The sequence below is a fragment of the Numida meleagris genome, chromosome 4 (genome assembly GCF_002078875.1).
Source record: "Numida meleagris isolate 19003 breed g44 Domestic line chromosome 4, NumMel1.0, whole genome shotgun sequence".
NCBI lineage: Eukaryota > Metazoa > Chordata > Aves > Galliformes > Numididae > Numida > Numida meleagris.
The window spans coordinates 28247744-28265597 of NC_034412.1; the positions used below are offsets into that span (position 1 = coordinate 28247744).

The following is a 17854-nucleotide window of genomic DNA, read 5'->3' on the forward strand; positions in this document are numbered from 1 at the left end:
CAGATGATTCTGCTTACATCCAGGCCTAAAGGTATGGAGACCAGGTAAGCAGGTACGGCAAGCAGTTACAGAGGAAAATGTGATATGCGAGACAGTTAAAGAGGTTATATTCCAACAACTTTCAGCGAGACTTCGCAACTTCTAAAAACATTACCAACCATCATCAAAATCTCTGCATTTCTCTTTCAGGTAAGGATGTTCAGTTCCATCCTTTCTTGTCATGCCTAATGTCTAAGATTTCACCATTGATCTTTACCTACTAAGTGATACCAAAATATCATTTAAATAAATGAATACATAAATATATACACCACTACACAAAATATATCAGTTTAGCTACTGACTTACAGGCTACTGTATCAAAAAATCATTATCAACTGTAGAGAACTTTGAGAAATTAGGACCCTTCTTTAATTGCATATAACTTTATTTCTGTCTGTTAAGAAGTTCATGAAAGATTCATCACTTTTATTGACATACGGGATAAAGGAAGAATTGGACTCTGTGTATGGGAAAAGCTGTAAGTTTTGAATTCATTTCCAAATTCAGGCAGATGCATAGGTGTTACCTGTTACACAGGAAAAGTACACATATGGACACTTAGTAACATACTTTTCACAAGACACAGATGTAATTTCACCTCTGATTGGAATAGGTGATTCTTTGACTTATTCAGTAAGATGGGCTAAGCACCTAATGCATTAAACAAACATACAGTATTTTGAAATAATGAATAATCAGAACATTAAAAATTGATAGATTAGAAATCCACTTTAACACGTAGCTAATACAACTAGAGGTGACTGATGCTTTAGTGTGTATATATGTTATTTGTGTTTTTCAGACCAGGATTTTACAGTGAACAAAATCGGCCTCTTAGAAATCAAGAGTACACAGAATAACTCCCAAAGTGATCAGAAAGATCCTTCAAAATGATCACTTTTCATGTAACTGCATCTGTACAGGCTTGTTTTTTACTGACATGTCTAAGAGTTATTGTTTATATCAGTATGGATCTGAATTTTAAAATTCTTACTCATACCTTCACTCAGCTGGGTTTCTTATAGTAGTTAATCTTGTTTACAATGATGTTAATATTTTACTAGGGCTTAAATTCGACATGTATTACAATGTACATTCTTCAGTCTTGCCTGCGCAAGCGGCATTGTTATAACTTCTGTGCTTTAGCTTGCATGCACGTTGCCCGCATCCTACAGGCAGGTACTAGAAAAAAAGTTGTTGAGCTCTGTACCTCCTCCTTGCACTTTCACCACTTGTCCCTCGCAGTCTGCAGCCTGCGGCGCACTGCACCTGCCCTGAGGAAGGCAGCAACCACAAAGCCTCAGGGAAACACGATGCATTAAATCCAGCTGAACGTGAGTGAGCCCCAATGGAACATAAACAACAAATTCCTGGCAATCAGTAAGTGCCAGCTTTCCTTTATTTACTGTGAACTGGTTTGATTTCTTGATCTGCTTCTGATTTTCCACAACTTCTCTGTACAAATGTACTCCTCGGGTTTCAGATTTCTGAGACGCTGCTTTTAGACTTCAATCCTGTGAGAAACTGAAGGCTTCACAGTGCTACTGACTTCAGAATCTCTAGACTACTGGTTGGGGCTTGCCCTCACACAAACTTTCCACTACACAGAAAGTAGTTTGTGTATATACTGAAGTTTTACTGAAAGGAAAATCTATGCTGTCCCACAGATACTTGTTTTAATAAGATTTACTATGCTAAAATATTCATGCATTGCACAGAGTACATAAAATATAAATCGGATGCGGGTAGATATCCAGCTAAGCACAGCATTACTTCAGTAACAGCTCTCCTGATAGTGAAAGTAAGCTGTAAATGTCTCCTGGAGCAACTGTATGGACCGTGTACTAAGTAAAAAGGGCCTGAATTTGCATTCTTGCATGAGCCAACTGCATTGTTCCCTTACCTGCTGAAGTTACTTAACCAGTCTGACCAGGATCAAGTATCCTTCTGACTAAAGACATAATTACTCTATGGGAGCAGTCCCTTCTCAGAGCCAGCAGAGCCAACGTTTACACTTTTTCCTAGGTGAAGCAGTAACAGTTCATGGAGCTGCCCTTCACAAACCTGGAAGTAGCTTTCATCTTGCTGGCTTTTGTCATTTTCTCCTTGTTCACCTTGGCATCTATCTACAGTGACCCCCATGGCAAGAAAGAAGGTAAATGAAATAATCTAAAATGAATTCAGTACTTTGCAGTTTTACTATTAGTTGATTTATATAGGTTTTGTGTTTGATCTTGATGGTAGACTTACTTATAGTACACAACACTTTACCTTTAGGAATACTGTACAAAGGGCAGAAAGCAATGAGTAAAGGAATCAATAAAAGCCACAAGCATAGAAACTGTGCTAAGGTATAAGACCAAGAATTTTTACAGCTCCGTCTCCCTATGCGGACCTAGCCATGCCAGACTGCTGAGAGCAGCTCTGTAAGTAACCTCTCAATGAATAAGTGCTTGTTCTCTGCAAGAGAAGCCTTTTTTCCTAGCAACAGTTCTGCTTCATGTTCTGAAGCGCTATAAAACATTCAGGCTGGCATAACTGGGGATGTTCTTGTAATGAAGGTAAATGTTTGTTTTTATTAGTCTGAGGCCAAGTCTTCACTCCCTTTTGTAAGAGCAAAAATGCTCTTAGGGGTTGTGTTTCTCCCCTTCAAAAGGTTTTCACATCCAAGGGGAAAAATCACCCCAATCCCATGCTAGACCTACAAAGGAGCTTTAACATTACTTTACACCATCAGCAGATAATTCCCTTGTTGCCGGCGTAGTGCTATCACAGTCGTCATGCTGGGCATTGGAGCAGAGTGGGAACGGGGTGCTGGCAAGCGCCAGCAGAGCAGAGCCTCTCCCCTGCTGGCCGTGGGATGCCTCACCCCAGCCCCACTGCAGGCAAGGGGGAAGAAAGGAAGAAGTGACTGAAGTAAGCGCAGCAGTATAGCTGCTGGTTTCTGCCACATCTAGTGGTAACTTACCCTGCATTGGCTTGGTTTCTGTCTAAAAAGATCTACTGTGTGTCTACTGCTGAGCATCACTGATGTTCTTAACGTGTGCCATCATAAAACTTCAAGCTGCTTAATAATTTGTGAAACACTAGTAATCCATGAGAAAGGCAAAAAGTGTCACCATGTTTGCAGCCTGCATTCCAATTAGTTTTCTTTCTTAATCTTCCACTGCCTTGGATTTCACATAATTTCTACACAGAAGGGGAAAATGTTAGAAAACAACATGCGTTTCTGCAGATAAAGTGTGGTTGTCATGAGAACTGACCTCGTCTAGACAGCATGGGCACAAACAGTTATTCCTTAGAGAAGACAGTTGTAGGGATGTGGCAAGAACAGCATCTCCTTGTGCTCCAACAAGGACCAGGGAGAGAAGCGATACCAGGTGTACAATCCCCAGGGCAAATAGCAAATATCTGGAGGGCCATTTTGCACATACATGAAGTTGAAAACTAGACACTGGTTCACCTCTTTATACCTGATACGTGTCTCATAAGACAAGAAAGGGATTGTTTGATTTTAAACTTATGCAAGTGGACTATGCAAAGACAAGGGCTTGCCCTCAGCTTCCACAGTAATTTACTACAGGGATGGAGTGCAAATACCTCTGGCAATATTTTGTTTGTGTCAAAACTGCAGAACTTTTCACTTGTCCTGTTTTCATCCCCACAGCTATGCTTTCAGATTGCAAACAGAAAGTTAGAACTTCTGCAGAGCACTGTGTTAGAGGAGAGTCCTGATGAGAGATTTCCTGGGTGCCAAATGTCTTGCTGACCTTGGGGTGCTGAGCAGAATCAGTTCCCATGGCCCAGGTTAGGGCTATACTCAAGGCATCTTGTATCCAGGGCCCTTGGATGGCACTGCAGTGAGAGCAGTTTGCACTTACTCTGCCAATGCAATAATCCTTCAGTTCAGGCAGTGTCCTCCTGCAATTATAGCACCTGGGTACCATGTTTGTCTTTATCCCGCAACATTTTTTAAACTCTGCCTTTAGAGAAATGATGGGCAAACAGAGAATCAAAAAAGAAAGCCAGCTGCCTAAGAGAGAATGGCAAGAGGAAGATGAAAGCTACACGTCCTCTTTGTGCAAACACTGATGAGAGTCATATCCAAAATACATGCCTTGACTTAAAGCTAACTGAGAAGAACAGAGATGCTTGTGTCAGGAACTGTTCAAAGGACTTGCAGCAGGCTCACTCTAACACAGCAGTAAGGCACAGGGCTAGTATCTTCTATCAACAGCTGAAAGGGATTTCCTTTGATTTCCATATTACATGTTATCTGAACAGTTCAGTATCAGTAATTTAGATGGGGAAAGTTGTACTTTTGCAAGAAGACATACTTGTTTGTTTTATTTTCTCTCGTGGCCAGGAAGCTTGCACAATGTTTGTTTTTCCTGCAGTAAAGACCATACCACGTATCTTTCAACTCTTTATTTACATTAAAGAAAGTGAGAAATAGAAATATTGTAAGGTATATCTCAAGCTTCCAAGACAATTGTTAAGGGAAACTTTCCTAAAAAACAATCTGGCCTTGTTTTACAGTATTTCATCATGGTATTGTACAGTAGAGCACCTTGCTATGAGAAAGTCTCATATTTGGCTGTTTCTAATACGCAAAGAAGTATAAAGTAATTGACTGTTGCAAATACTTCTAGAAAATGCTTGAACTGTATTTTTCTTTGCCTGGACAACAGATCTCAACACTCCACAGTACCTTCAATAACTTGACGGGAACCACTGTCTTACGCAGAGGTGTGGCAATGTAGAGCTGTACCTCAGTGTGAAGCAGTAGCTTGTGTCAGCTTAAAATCTGCCTTTCCAATGGAGGCAAGGGACTGAGAGAGAGGAGCATGCATGGTAAACCACGGCAAACTTGAAATATAAAACAATGCAGTTGGAAAGTAAGGGAAGGCATGCATGCCTTCTGTTCAAAGACAAACTTCTCCATCAGAAAAAGGAGGTTCTGTAAGATTATCCTAATGCAGTAATCCATGGAAACATAAATATAACATCTTCCTTCAGAAGTCTGTTTACAACTGAAAAAGATAAGCAGATTGCTTTGAACAACCTGGGTCCCCCGTTCTGAAAGAAAAATGAAAGCCCAGCAAGAGAAATTCCCAATGACATGACAACAAGATACTTGAAGGAAGTTGAGTAAGTACAGAATAGAATTACAAAGTCACATTGAGGATAGACGCTTCTGAAAAATGCCGAAGTGCCTCACTAGAAGTGTCACAAGGAAATTTCTATAGTTAAAACCTGTCCACTGCCTGCTCTGCTATCAAAAGATTTCTACTGCCAAATCATAATGCTAAGGAGCTTGCAACAACGAAGAAAATTAAATTTTTTAAAAAGGCATGTATCATTATCATTACACTACGTATCATAGCATCTTCTGGAAGTACTTCAAAAGCCTACAGAAAACTTATACACAAGATCAAGGATATCACACTCATTACATGTTAACAAAAGGATTTTTGCCAACATTACATACTGTTCTTTACAATTAGAGGTCTACAGGTTAACATCTGGCACAACCAGAGATACAGGACATAGATTAGATGTAAAGAATGCAAGTATGCAAGCGGCCTGGAGATTCGCCACAGATTTGACATCCTGAAGGAGCTTGCAGCATGTGTTTCCAGCTGCCCTTCCAGAAAAGGCTAAACCCACTGTCACAACCTATATGGAACATCATTTTCATGCCCCACCCTTGCTCTCTTAGATAAGCAATACCAGTGAGAAAGTAGCTCTCTGCTTTAATTCTTTCTCATATGTAGGTAAGCTCTGACTTTAATTCCTTTAACTATTTGACCTGTATCCCTTTCATGAACCAAACCACAGCTCCTCAAAGCAAAGAACAACGTGCTTTACAGAGGTTTGTTTTAAGAAATATAAAAGATTACAGATTTATTGCAGAAAGGTAAAAGGAAGCAAGGCACATTAATAGCTTACGATGCATTTGCCACCAAAGAGACAGTCAGAAGAGCACGGTTTTAAGTAGAGTTCATACAATAAATCTCCCACTGGAGGGAGTTCTCTAGTCATCAGGAGCCACTAGCTGTGCTTCTCACAGAATTATCTCACAAAGACCAGAAACAACATATGGTTTCCTGGAAGCCTTTCTCTCAGCAGTGTCTGTTACAACAGAAATCCCAAGCCTGAAGATTAAAATAAATGCCTGTCTTGCCATTTAGATGTCCATAGTGTGACAATCTACTCCAAACAGAGGTGCATGCAGAGGAGCTCTTCTATTGACTTATGAGATTTTTGCTTCAGGGAAACCTGATTTCATACACCTAAACTGAATTTCAGTGGAATAAAATAACCATTTTGTTCCATTCACGCAGCATAATCCAAATGACAAGACAGTAAGGAAGATACTAGCAAGAAATACTCCTTGCCCCTTAACGTCAGTTTCTCCTTAACTATAATTATATATTATTTATTGCCAGAAAGAAAAGCAATCATACATATAAAGCCCCCCCAAAATGGGCTTTTATACTAAACAATGATTTTTAAAAGTTGCTTAAATGAAGATAACTGACATTCATCAAAACACCTTATTTCATTCAGCCAGATGGCTTCTGGCTGTGGACAGAGTATCACAGTGTGCCAGCAGTACACACTCACGTGCCACATGCCATCACGTGCAACTGACTGGCTGATTCTCAGTGCTCTAAGTGAATGCTCACATGGAGTGCAAGATGTAGGGGGGGGATCTATAAAAACAACAAAACATACAAGAAGAACGAAACAAGAAAGAAGAACACGAGAATGAAACTGCGAATTTTTAATACATTTTTGAATCTTGATATTTAAGAATGGTGACCACTAATGTTCAGTTTTTCTCATCTGACAGATTTGAAGATTCCTCTTTAAATCTCCATAATGATTTGAATACTAATGTACTGGGCAGTGGTAAGGCTAATGGCAATTAAAACTAAGAATTTGTGATTTTTCTGAAATGTTTAGGACATTTTTAATATTTTCAATATGTCATATATTAGGCAAGTTAAATATGTCCACAATTCTCTCATGAGAATTTCTGTTGATTAAGAACTGCTGGTAAGCCTTGTAAGGTCATAAAGTTACAAGGAAAACTGCAAGCACACAAGTCTGCAGACAAACTCCCTTCTTTCTCTCTTTCTTATAAAAATAAAGGCTCAAGCAAGCTCAATGATCACACATTTACAAAGAAGAGATTATTTCTAGAATAATGACATCAGCCAAATCTGCCGAAGTCCAACCAAAGGGAACAATTCATGCTGTACATCATCTACTTCTTTAGAAAATGAAGAGGCTAAGGATAAGGGTTAATAAAGTAATAAAAAATGGTAGAATGGTAGCGAATTTGTCTTGCTAATGTGGGAGGATTTTTTAATATCCTTCTCTATACTATGTATGGATGCACATATATATATCTCAAGACTTAAGGAGGTTTGAGGGTGTAGCTTGGGGCAGAACTTGCAGATTAACTGCTAAGAACAGTTAGCATATGGAAACATAGGGCATTTGACATTGTATTGAAAGAAAAACTGTATGGGACCACCCATGGTGCAACTATTTAGTAACAGTAGAGCCTACGCTGGATTGAACAATGGGAAATGGTGAAATTCAACAATTTGTACAGCAGTACAGACATGGCCTTAGAGGTGAAACTTTGCAGGTAACTGCTGATAAATTTAGTAGAAGAATGAATTTAATCTGAAATAACTGTAGAGGTTCCTTTGGTTGAATTTAGTTTATCTGCAATTTTAGTCTCCAGGAGCATCCAAATCTTTAAAGGTACAGATGCCAAAAAAGGAATAGGTAGATGAAGACAACTTAAAAACAAAAAAAAAGCTAGAAAAGTTTGAGACAATACCTGAGGAAATATTTGGTTTCTTTAACTGTTTCTGACCCCAGAAAGTAACACGTCAGTCGCTGGAAGCAGGGCTGGGTACACCAAAGAGGTTCCTAACTATGTGAGACTTTCCTAAACTTCATCAGAACAGGATGCCCTGCATAATAGTCTCTCTATACCCATCTGTTTCTTTAACTCTTTATCTAGGTATTTGCTAATGGTCACTGTCAGAGAAGGCACTAAGCAAGAGGCACCTTTTAGACAGATCCAATATGTCCCATGCTATGTGTGCTTTGCGGCAGTCTGTCTACAACTCATAAAACAGTACTGCACACAGTTGTTGGGTCCCAAATCCTGCCACATGCTGGTTCGTAAGACTCATCCGGGCTGCACTGGAGGCACAATCTGCTTTCTTAATGCAGGGCTCCATGAGTTCATAGTGGTAATTACTTGACAGAGTAATGCAAACAACCTAACCGTTAAGATGATCCACTCTTCTTTTTAAAACACAACAGCAAGCAGTCTTAGTGTATTTTTTGCTGGTATTCCTTTTCAATAAAACCTGTAGGGCTCTTGTTTGGAAAGCAGGAGGCTTTGGTTCCTTCTCCAGACACCACGCTGTGAAAATGTGCCCTGCTTCTCCTGCTGATGTAATCCACTGCAGTGCTTCAGGGCAAGCTTGCCCCTCCCAGAAGGATTCCCACTGGACTGTCAGCTGTCTTTATTTGAATATTACTGAATGTAAAACATTCCAACAGTCCTGTAACACCATAATGTGATGGAAAGTACATCAACAATAGCAGAGGAGCACAATCCCAGGCTGCAGCACATGAGAACAAGCCCAAACACAGCATGACGCAGATGCAATGGACATAGCCATGGATGCAGAAACAAAGAAAGAAAAACCGCTTATCTCTGGAAGGCCTCAGGTAGGCATCTCTAAAAAGATGCCCTCACCTCCACTGCCAGCCCTTGAATGAGGTCTGGGAAGGGGTGGATCCTTGCTCCAGCCCTTCCGGTGACTCAGCTGCATTGCATGCACCTGAGCTCCCCAGGGTTGGCCCTGCCTTCCCACCAGGTGCTCCATCACTGGTTCAGGCCATGACTTGGCATTTCCGCCACAAGTCTTTAAACGGGAATAGCGCAGACCTTCTGCCTTGTGCACTGTTCTCTGGGCAAGAACACAAACCAAAGCAGAAGCCTATCACATTTTAATGATATTCTGCATGTTTTTTAACAGCACAGATTGTTCTTTCAGCTTAGATCACTGCCTAGTCGTTAGTACTTTCTTTGGCATATTTAGGTTACTTGAAGTAGGCACTGAAACTAAATTATCCACTTACTATATGAATAGTCTTAACCACTAAGTGACCACAATGTAAGCAATGGCTGTGCTCCTGTTGCACTGAAGGAGAAAACTAATAGGCCTACAGCAAGTCTTCCCTTTCTAACACGCATGTTACTCCTTTGCCTCCCCACACACAGACATTATTTACTAACTCCCTTTTGTGGCAGAACTCAAAGAAAATAAGCTACTTTTGAAAAGCACTACATGGATGGATGGGAAAAAATGACAAAGCAGCTTTGTGTTTTCAAACTAACAACGTGGGAGTTGGTACTGAACATTAAGACTTTCACAACAATCCCTAAAGAATTGGTATATCTTATTTTAGGACAAAGCTCAATCCCTATTGGAGTCACAGGATTGCTTTTGAATTGTTGGGTAATACTCGTGGATTTGATGACTATCTTATTAAACTCAAATGTATACAACAGTTACTGTCTTTCTGGGAGGCAGATTTTTCTGTTAAACATTTAGCAGATTAAGTGCAAAATGGGTTAAGGAGTCCTTCCCAGATTAAAAAAAAAAAAAAACATTTTGAGTTGGAAGAAGGCAATAAATAAGATTAACCCACCAGCTCCTGTTTTCTACCAACCAATTCCACATTTTCCTTTGAATTTTAACATTACGATATCTTGCACCCCCATTTGTGAGAGTGGTGACAAAAAAGGGCTTTTTGAGGATTATGTTTGGCAAGTAGGATAGAGGGTTCCTAGTTCTCTAGGTATAGGCAAATTCATACTTGAAAAGGCATGGGAAGAGAAGGGCTCTCTGATCTCAGGGATCTCTTCTGGCTTCCTGTCCTACTGTAAAACCACCCGCATAAGCACGTAGTAAGACTCATTTCAACACATTTTCATAGCTAGGAACACTTGAAATTTGAGTGTCTGAATTAGTTCATACTTCTGCTTGGCTCTAATGATCTTTCCTGTTTCCACGGGTTCTTCTTCAACCTCTGCCTTCACAGAATGCTGGCAACTCTTACCATGCTTATACTTAACAGTACCTCTGAAGGGTAGGCAGCTCTAGGACCTCAGGCAGACTTTCATGTGATCTGTCTGCAGCCTTGGAAACCTACCTCAAAATAAAATCCGTTATATTTTAGTTTCCTATACTCTTTAATTCTATGTATATTTTGTGGTTGATGGAGTGACAAGGAAGGGTGGAGGCAGATTTTTGTGAAAAACATCGTTCATCAGTTCTCAAACTGCTGTGTAACGGGGCAGATAGGCAGCATTAATGCTCTATGATCTTATAACTGAGTACTTTAAACACAGGGTTTTTTAAACTTCTTTCACTGACACACAAACTAATAGCACTTTCCTTGTTTCAAGGGCAGGTTAAGAACACTCATACAAGAAGACATGATGCCTCATTTGTAATTTGTCATGCTAACATAATTAGACCATGGGTGATACAGGCCAAAGCCCAAACAGAAAGCTCTTTGAAAAAGGCATGTTGCTGAGGCAAGAGCACAGACTTGAATCTAGTAACAGTTCAAATACAGGAGAAGGGACAGGTTAGACAAATAACTGAAATAATGGGTAACTGTATTTTGGAAGGCTGCAAAACAAAAGTACATATTGTAAAGGTAAGAGCACATACTTCTAAGGTCTTCAGACCAGTTAGTTATGGAGAAATATGGAGGATTAGATGGAGATGAGAAAATAAATAAAAGAAAAAAATTCGAACTAGACATAACAACATCTAAAGGCACCAACATCCTTCTCAGGGAATGTAATATTTTTCCTACCTGTAAATTTATGCAATGGGTCAAATATATGATAGCCTCATTTTCTTTGATTTTATTGATCAGATATCTGAGCCTGAGTATGGCCAGCTATGCAAAGATTCTTAAGCCAATTTAAAAATAGTGGCCCAAAAGAAAAGGACTGGAAATGAAATATCTTGCTAATGGTGAATTTCAGGGTTTGGACGCTACAAAAGTAAAAATTCTATTCTAATTTGTACTGCTATTTATATTGAAAGATTCTTCCTTCTGTTAGCATGACGAGGTATGAGTTATGTTTTGGGATTAGACTTGCCAAATAAATTCAAAGTTCTGATTTTGGGGGGAAATATTTGAATTCCAGTAGGGAAAATAAGTAGTTCTGTGCCCATATAAGTACACTTACTGCTAAAAGCAGAGATGCTATTTGACATTGGTCAGAAAGCATTTACTCTTTTTCTTAAGACACCAAACAATCATGACATATCTTTCAGTCATAAACTGCTTGAAATAAAGGGAAAACTGTTCTTTATTTGTTCCAATCTTTTCTACTGCCTGTAGAGTTAATGTTCTGCTTCTGGCACATGATTAATTCCAACAAAGAAAAAGGAACTTGGGAAACACACAGATGGCCACATCCTATAAATTATATGGTTGTCTTACGTGGGTGGTATTTTAAACCTTGCTTCTTCACTCCCTCATAACAAGCTTGAAATTAGAAGGATCTGGGTACTTGACAAGGCTTTTACATTTTCTATTTTCAATATATGTAACAATCATTGACCTTCAAAACTAAGTCTTGTCAAGTAACAAAATCTCTACATCTAAAATGCTTTTTACTAATCATGATCCTGTTCTCTACAGAAGAATGCACTACGCAGGAAGTATACAAGAAAAGAACCAAATCCAGCAAGAAAAAGACACATGCTAATACTACTGAATTGATTTAGAGAAAGAATTGTTACCCAGGTCCACTGTTGGAAATACATCTGAAAGAGATAACCTTGGAAGCTGGTCACCTGAACACAGTGAGAAAAAGGGTGTGAGAAAGGAAGGACCTGATCATCCATCAGATGGAATCCAGACGTGACAATTAGAGTTAATGAACCACGACCCAAGAAACAGTTTCAGCACTTTTTACAGTCCCACTTCATGGCCGCAGTAAAACTTTCAGGGCTTTTTTTTTTTTTTTTTTTTTTTTTCACAGAACACATCTGCTTCAAATTCTGAAGGGTGAAACTAGATTCGGAAGTTATATTTGGTTTCTTCCCCACTTTTCAGTCATGGATGAGGTAAATGTAAGATCTTTCTTTAGTCAACTGAAAATCAGAAGATACTGCTTCTACAATTAGACTATATAGTATTATTATAGTCGTTACTTAATTTATATTAAAATTAATAAGCTGATAAAGCTGACTGAAAAATACCAAGCAAATATTTTCAAAATGTAACCAGTATAATGGCATCTGTGTTCAAATACTGGTTTTGGCCTCAGATACTTACACAGCTAACAGAATGCTCCAAAAAAGAAAAGAAAAAAGTTGATTAATACCTAAGTCTTCCATCATTTCTTCACAGAGCAGGTATAGCTAATGAAGCAATGCCTCTTTATCGCCAAAGTCCAGAAGATCTACTGAACTTCTAAGCCTGAGGTGGAATTGATCTTTCTTTCCCTATGGGCAAAGTATTCCTGCAGTCAGAGCTTCTCAGCAGTTTCTCAGAATGACAAAAATCCATCCATCTGGTCTTTTGCTATTATATGGAATGGAGGATTGAAAAAGGGCCAAACAACTCTTGGTGTTTTTTTCCGTACCAGACACACCTTTCCTCAGCCTCCTCTTGAGATGTGTTCTCAAAACCATAACAATTCACTATGAAACCTGCTAACTAAATTACAATTGCTTTCTGGTTATGGTAGTGAATTCTAAGAATACATTTTCAGCAGCCCTGGTCAGAAATCCAGAAAGGCCAGGTACTTAGTGCAGAGCAGGAAGATCTCGAGAGCTTGGAGATAATGTTTCACAGTCAGCTACATTCCAGTTCCCTCTTCTGAGTTAGGAAGTGATTGGTTGCATCCTGGTTCTGAAGAAGGCAAAGGCATCTCAGTCATTGGTACCCCTTTAACTCCAAACTTGAAGAAAGCCATCATTAAGAAGTCCAACTTGGTCTTGTACATGGAAATGTCTGTGGTACGTGCAAGACCTCATTGGGAGTCATCGTGTCTCACAAGGAATGGCTCACAGAGCTTTGTTCTTACTGACATTATGCTCATACATTCCACTTTTTTACTATTGCTAAGTATAGTTTTATCTTTTTCACTATATTAACCTCCCAAGAGCTCATTAAATGTTACTGGTATTGAAAACACAGTCAATCAGGTGAAATAAAATAAAATGGAAAATAAATTAAAAATATCAGTACACTGAGTGTTTGCTGTAAAAATCTTCTGCCTTGCTTAAACACTGCACTACTTTTTAAGTATGCTTGCGAGAAGTTGTGTAATGCATAACATAGTGAATAAAGCACCCATACATTAGGTAAGTGACATTGTAAGATCTACTGTTTTAATAATTTCCTTCAATCCAATGATACCTCAATAAGGGAAGAACATATGAAAAAAGAAATAATTGTTTTTCTCTTCAGTTATCATTTCAAAATATTTACTGGAAGTTCATAGAATCATGGAATCATTAAGGTTGGAAAAGACCTCCAAGATCATCAAGTCCAACAGTCAACCCATCCTCACCATGCCAACTAAACCATGTTCCTCACTGCCACATTCACACATTTCTTGAATACCTCTACGGACGGTGACTCCACCACCTCCCTGGGCAGCCCATTCCAATAACTCACCACTCTTTTCGAGAAGAAATTGTTCCTAATATCCAACCCAAACTTTCCCTGGTGCAAGTTAAAGCCATTACCTCTCATCCTGTTGCTGGTACCTAGGAGAAGAGGCTAACACACCCCTCGCCACAACCTCCCTTCTGGTAGTTTCAGAGCACTATAACATCACCCCCAAGCCTCCTGTTCTCCAGACTAAACAATCCCAGTTCCCTCAGCCACGCTTCATAAGACTTGTGTTCCAGACCCTTCACAGCTCCACTGCCCTTCTCTGGACACGCTCCAGGGCCTCAATGTCTTTCTTGTAGTGAGGAGCCCAAAACTGATCACTGTATTCAAGGTGCGGCCTCACCAGTGCTGAGTACAGAGGGATGATCACATCCCTCCTCCTGCTGGCTACACTATTTCTGGTGCAATCCAGGATGCCATTGGCCTTCTTGGCCACCTGGGCACACTGCTGGCTTGTGTTCAGCCAGATACTGTCTAATACTCACAGATCTTTATCTTCCATGCAGCTTGCCAGCCACTCCACCCCAAGCCTGTAGCGTTGCACGGGATTGCAAGGTAGCAGTTTTGCTTAGCCCCTCCTGACTTCAACAAAAATAGAGAACTCTATCTAATTTTGTGGTCAGTATGCTCAGCACAGCTTCCAACCACCACAACTCCCACCAGTCCCTCTCTGTTTGTAAACAAGTCTAGAGGAGCACTTCCCCTGATAGGCTCTCTTACCAGCTGTGTCAGGAAGTTATCTTCCACACACACCAGGAGCCTCCTAGACTGCTTCCTCTCTGCTGTATTGTTTTTCCAGCATATGTCGGGCAAATTGAAGTCCCTCACAAGAACAAGGGCTAGCGATCACATGGCTTTTGCCAGCTGCTCGTAAAATGCTTCATCTGTCTCTTCATCCTGGTTTGGCGGTCTATAATAAACTCCCAGTGAGGATGTCACCATCATTGGCCTTCCCTCTTATCCTTACCCATAAGGACTCAACCTTATCATTCCCAGCACTGAGCTCCATAACATCAAAACACTCCCTAACACAGAGAGACATCCCACCAGCCCTCCTTCCTTGCCTATCCCTCCTAGAGAGCTTATAGCCACCCACTGCAGCACTCCAGTCATGAGAGCGATCCCACCATGTTTCAGAGGTGGCAACTAAGTCAGTTTCCCTGTTGCACAATGGCTTCTAGCTCCTCCTGTTTTCTGTGCATGCTGTGTGCATTGGTCTAGATGCACTTTCGCCGGGCTACTGGTCTCACCCCCAACCCTGACATACTGCCCCTAGGCTCATCTTTAGCAAGTTTGGTTTTATCCCCTTTCCCCTTCAAACCTAGTTTAAAGCCCTCTCAAAAAGCCCCACCAACTCCTGGGCTGGAATCCATTTCCCTCCTTTAAGACAGGAAGACTCCATCCGTCACCAGAAGGCCTGATGCTGAATAAACCGCTGCATGATAAAAAAAAATAAAAAATAATAATAATAATAAAAAATGCTCTGACTGCACCAGCCTCCTAAGCATGTGTTGATCAAGCGGCTTTTCCTGTTCCTCACAATATTTTTCCCTGCTACTGAAGGGATTGAGGAAAACACCACCTCAGTTTTCACTTTATATAAACAGGTTTTCTAAGAGAAACACTCTATTAGACATATGTGATTTCATGATATCCTTACAGGCTGTTCTGGAACAATAGATCCTGATGAGGGCACAGCTTCTGGCACTTTTTACTTAAAAATAACTGCAAATGATGATTCTTTTGTCTTTAATTCAGCTGTTCATTTAAAACTCCTGTTTGAAGCCATTTAATCTACAAAACACAGATGCTGTTCATCATCCAGTGTTCTCATGCAAAACAACTAATGTTGGTAGTGAGATACATCCAGGAAAAAAAATATTCAGCATTGACACAAAGATACAAGAGCACTGAACAATTGAATGTTGTGTCTTAGAAGATTCAAATCAACAAAAACTTCCAGTTCTTGCTGTGAATTACAGTCCAAGTTTTTGCATATATTCTATACTACAGGGAGTTTTCCAATCTGTTTACTAATGTAAGACATATTTATTGGCCTCCCAGCACAGGAAGTGTATTTAAAATGTCATGCATAGTAATTAACTACAAAATGAAAAAATCTTTATGTATATTCTCAACACGTGAGAAATCCGTGTTTTCATTGGTCTCTATCATGCATGCTAAGTGAGAAACAGCTTTACGAAGAGGAAGGAAGCAACCATGCATGCACAGTAGAGCAGAAGAGCTTTTAGTAATAAAGTGTAGTCATACCAGATTGAAATTCTGTGCTCTGTTCTATTATTATCAACAATTCCAAGTTATTATTCTACTTACATTTTATGATGTTTGATTAGAGGAGGTCATCTTTCACCCTGAGCAGCTGTAAATCTCCTGCAGGGAATTTCTGTTTTTCCTGAGTATTCTCTCATTCCCTGCCAGTCACAATACCATTGCTTCTATTACATATATATTAAAGTTTTCCAGGGCTAGAGGAAGGATCCTGGCATTCGATAAATCTCTTGTATAATGTAAATCTGGTTCTGTCAAAATTTTACAGTTGATTAGACAACAACTCAGCTCATTTCTGCTCATGGCACAAGTTAGGGAGGAGGAACTGCAATTTTGGGAGTGAGCTGCTGAGTCTGTCTAATGGCCATATCCTTAGGGCTAAAGTTAATTAATTTTTCATTAAAAATTCTCAGAAGAGTGACTCCTGAGGGGAAGCAATCCTTTCCAGCACAGACACTGTACGTGTGAAATAATTTTTTTCTTATTTTGATATTTAGTGGCTATTGTTCCTTTGTTTTATCCAAAAAGCAAATTATTTCTGCACTTACTGGTATTTGTAGTTCTTGCTGTCTCTTGTTCTCCTTATAAAGCTTCAGTAGGTTATTAACAGTGAGAAGCAGAAAGTAAGCAAACCATTAGTTGAGAAAGTTAATTTTAAAAAGTGATGGAAAGTACCTCACTAAGGTTTTAAATCTATGCCATGAACTTTAATGAGATAGTAAAAAATAAGAAGAAGGAAAAAAAATGTGGGTAAACAAGTATTTTACATAAAATTGCAAAAATAACTGATCACACCAGATTACCACTGCAGCAGGACAGAATTTGTATATGGTAGAGGTTGAAATCCACGTGAGATTATTATTTATTCTTACCACGTGAATATAAGTTTCACTTTAACAGACAATGTTTGATAAATCTTCCAAAAATTCTTGCAGGAATAGACTTCTAGACTTCCTTTTGAATGGAAAAATTTCAATATTATTGTGCCACTTATTCAGGTTTTGATATTTAGTAGTGAATCATTCAGTAATAACTCTGACTCTCAATAGCAATATGTAGATTTATAATACCTGGTGATCCCGCCATCAGCTTCTAGACAAACTGAATACTTTCAATTTATTGTTCTTCTAAATATTATATCATGCACACACATATATATTTCAAATTATTTTGCTGCCAAAGTGTAGCTCTTATTCATTGTAATCAGAGAACCTATAGCATGACTGCTTCACAGCATAGATATTATTTCAAAAGCTCATGTAGATTTTTAATTTCTTGATTTATATGCAGAACCATGAAATATGCAGCCTAGTTCAAAGCTTACAGAAAGTTGGAATATTAACATTGACAGCAGGTCTTCATTTTCAAACAAAGTGCAGAATGAGTAAAGGAAGAGTAGATACAGGAGCTGACAGACACATCCATGTTTCCTAGTAAAAAATATATTTAATGAAGGCACATTTGAGTATTTCTATGCAAATAAGCTCTTAGAATCTAAGCACAGAACTGTAGCTCTTCTGCACTAACTTTCTGTGTGGGCATTCGTATACAAGAAGAGGAGTGACTTTCAAAGAAGTCTAAAACCAATGGCTTTGGATCAGGATGAGATTTAAAGGTAATACCTCTTGCAGGCTATTTTCTTGCACCAGCCAGTTCTCAGCTAGGCTCCTCAATCCATTTCCAAAACCAACTGTCTTCTATTCCATCTGGAAGTGTTTCAGAAGCCTACCCTTCAAGTATGCATGTCGTATGAATT

General features: G+C 39.3%; 1 long non-coding RNA gene across 1 annotated transcript; it reads left to right on the forward strand.

The window, feature by feature from the left end:
• On the forward strand, window positions 1247-13501 carry LOC110398373. Its single transcript, XR_002438357.1, has 3 exons — window positions 1247-1422; window positions 2068-2197; window positions 11821-13501. It is a non-coding gene; the product is annotated as an uncharacterized LOC110398373 (long non-coding RNA).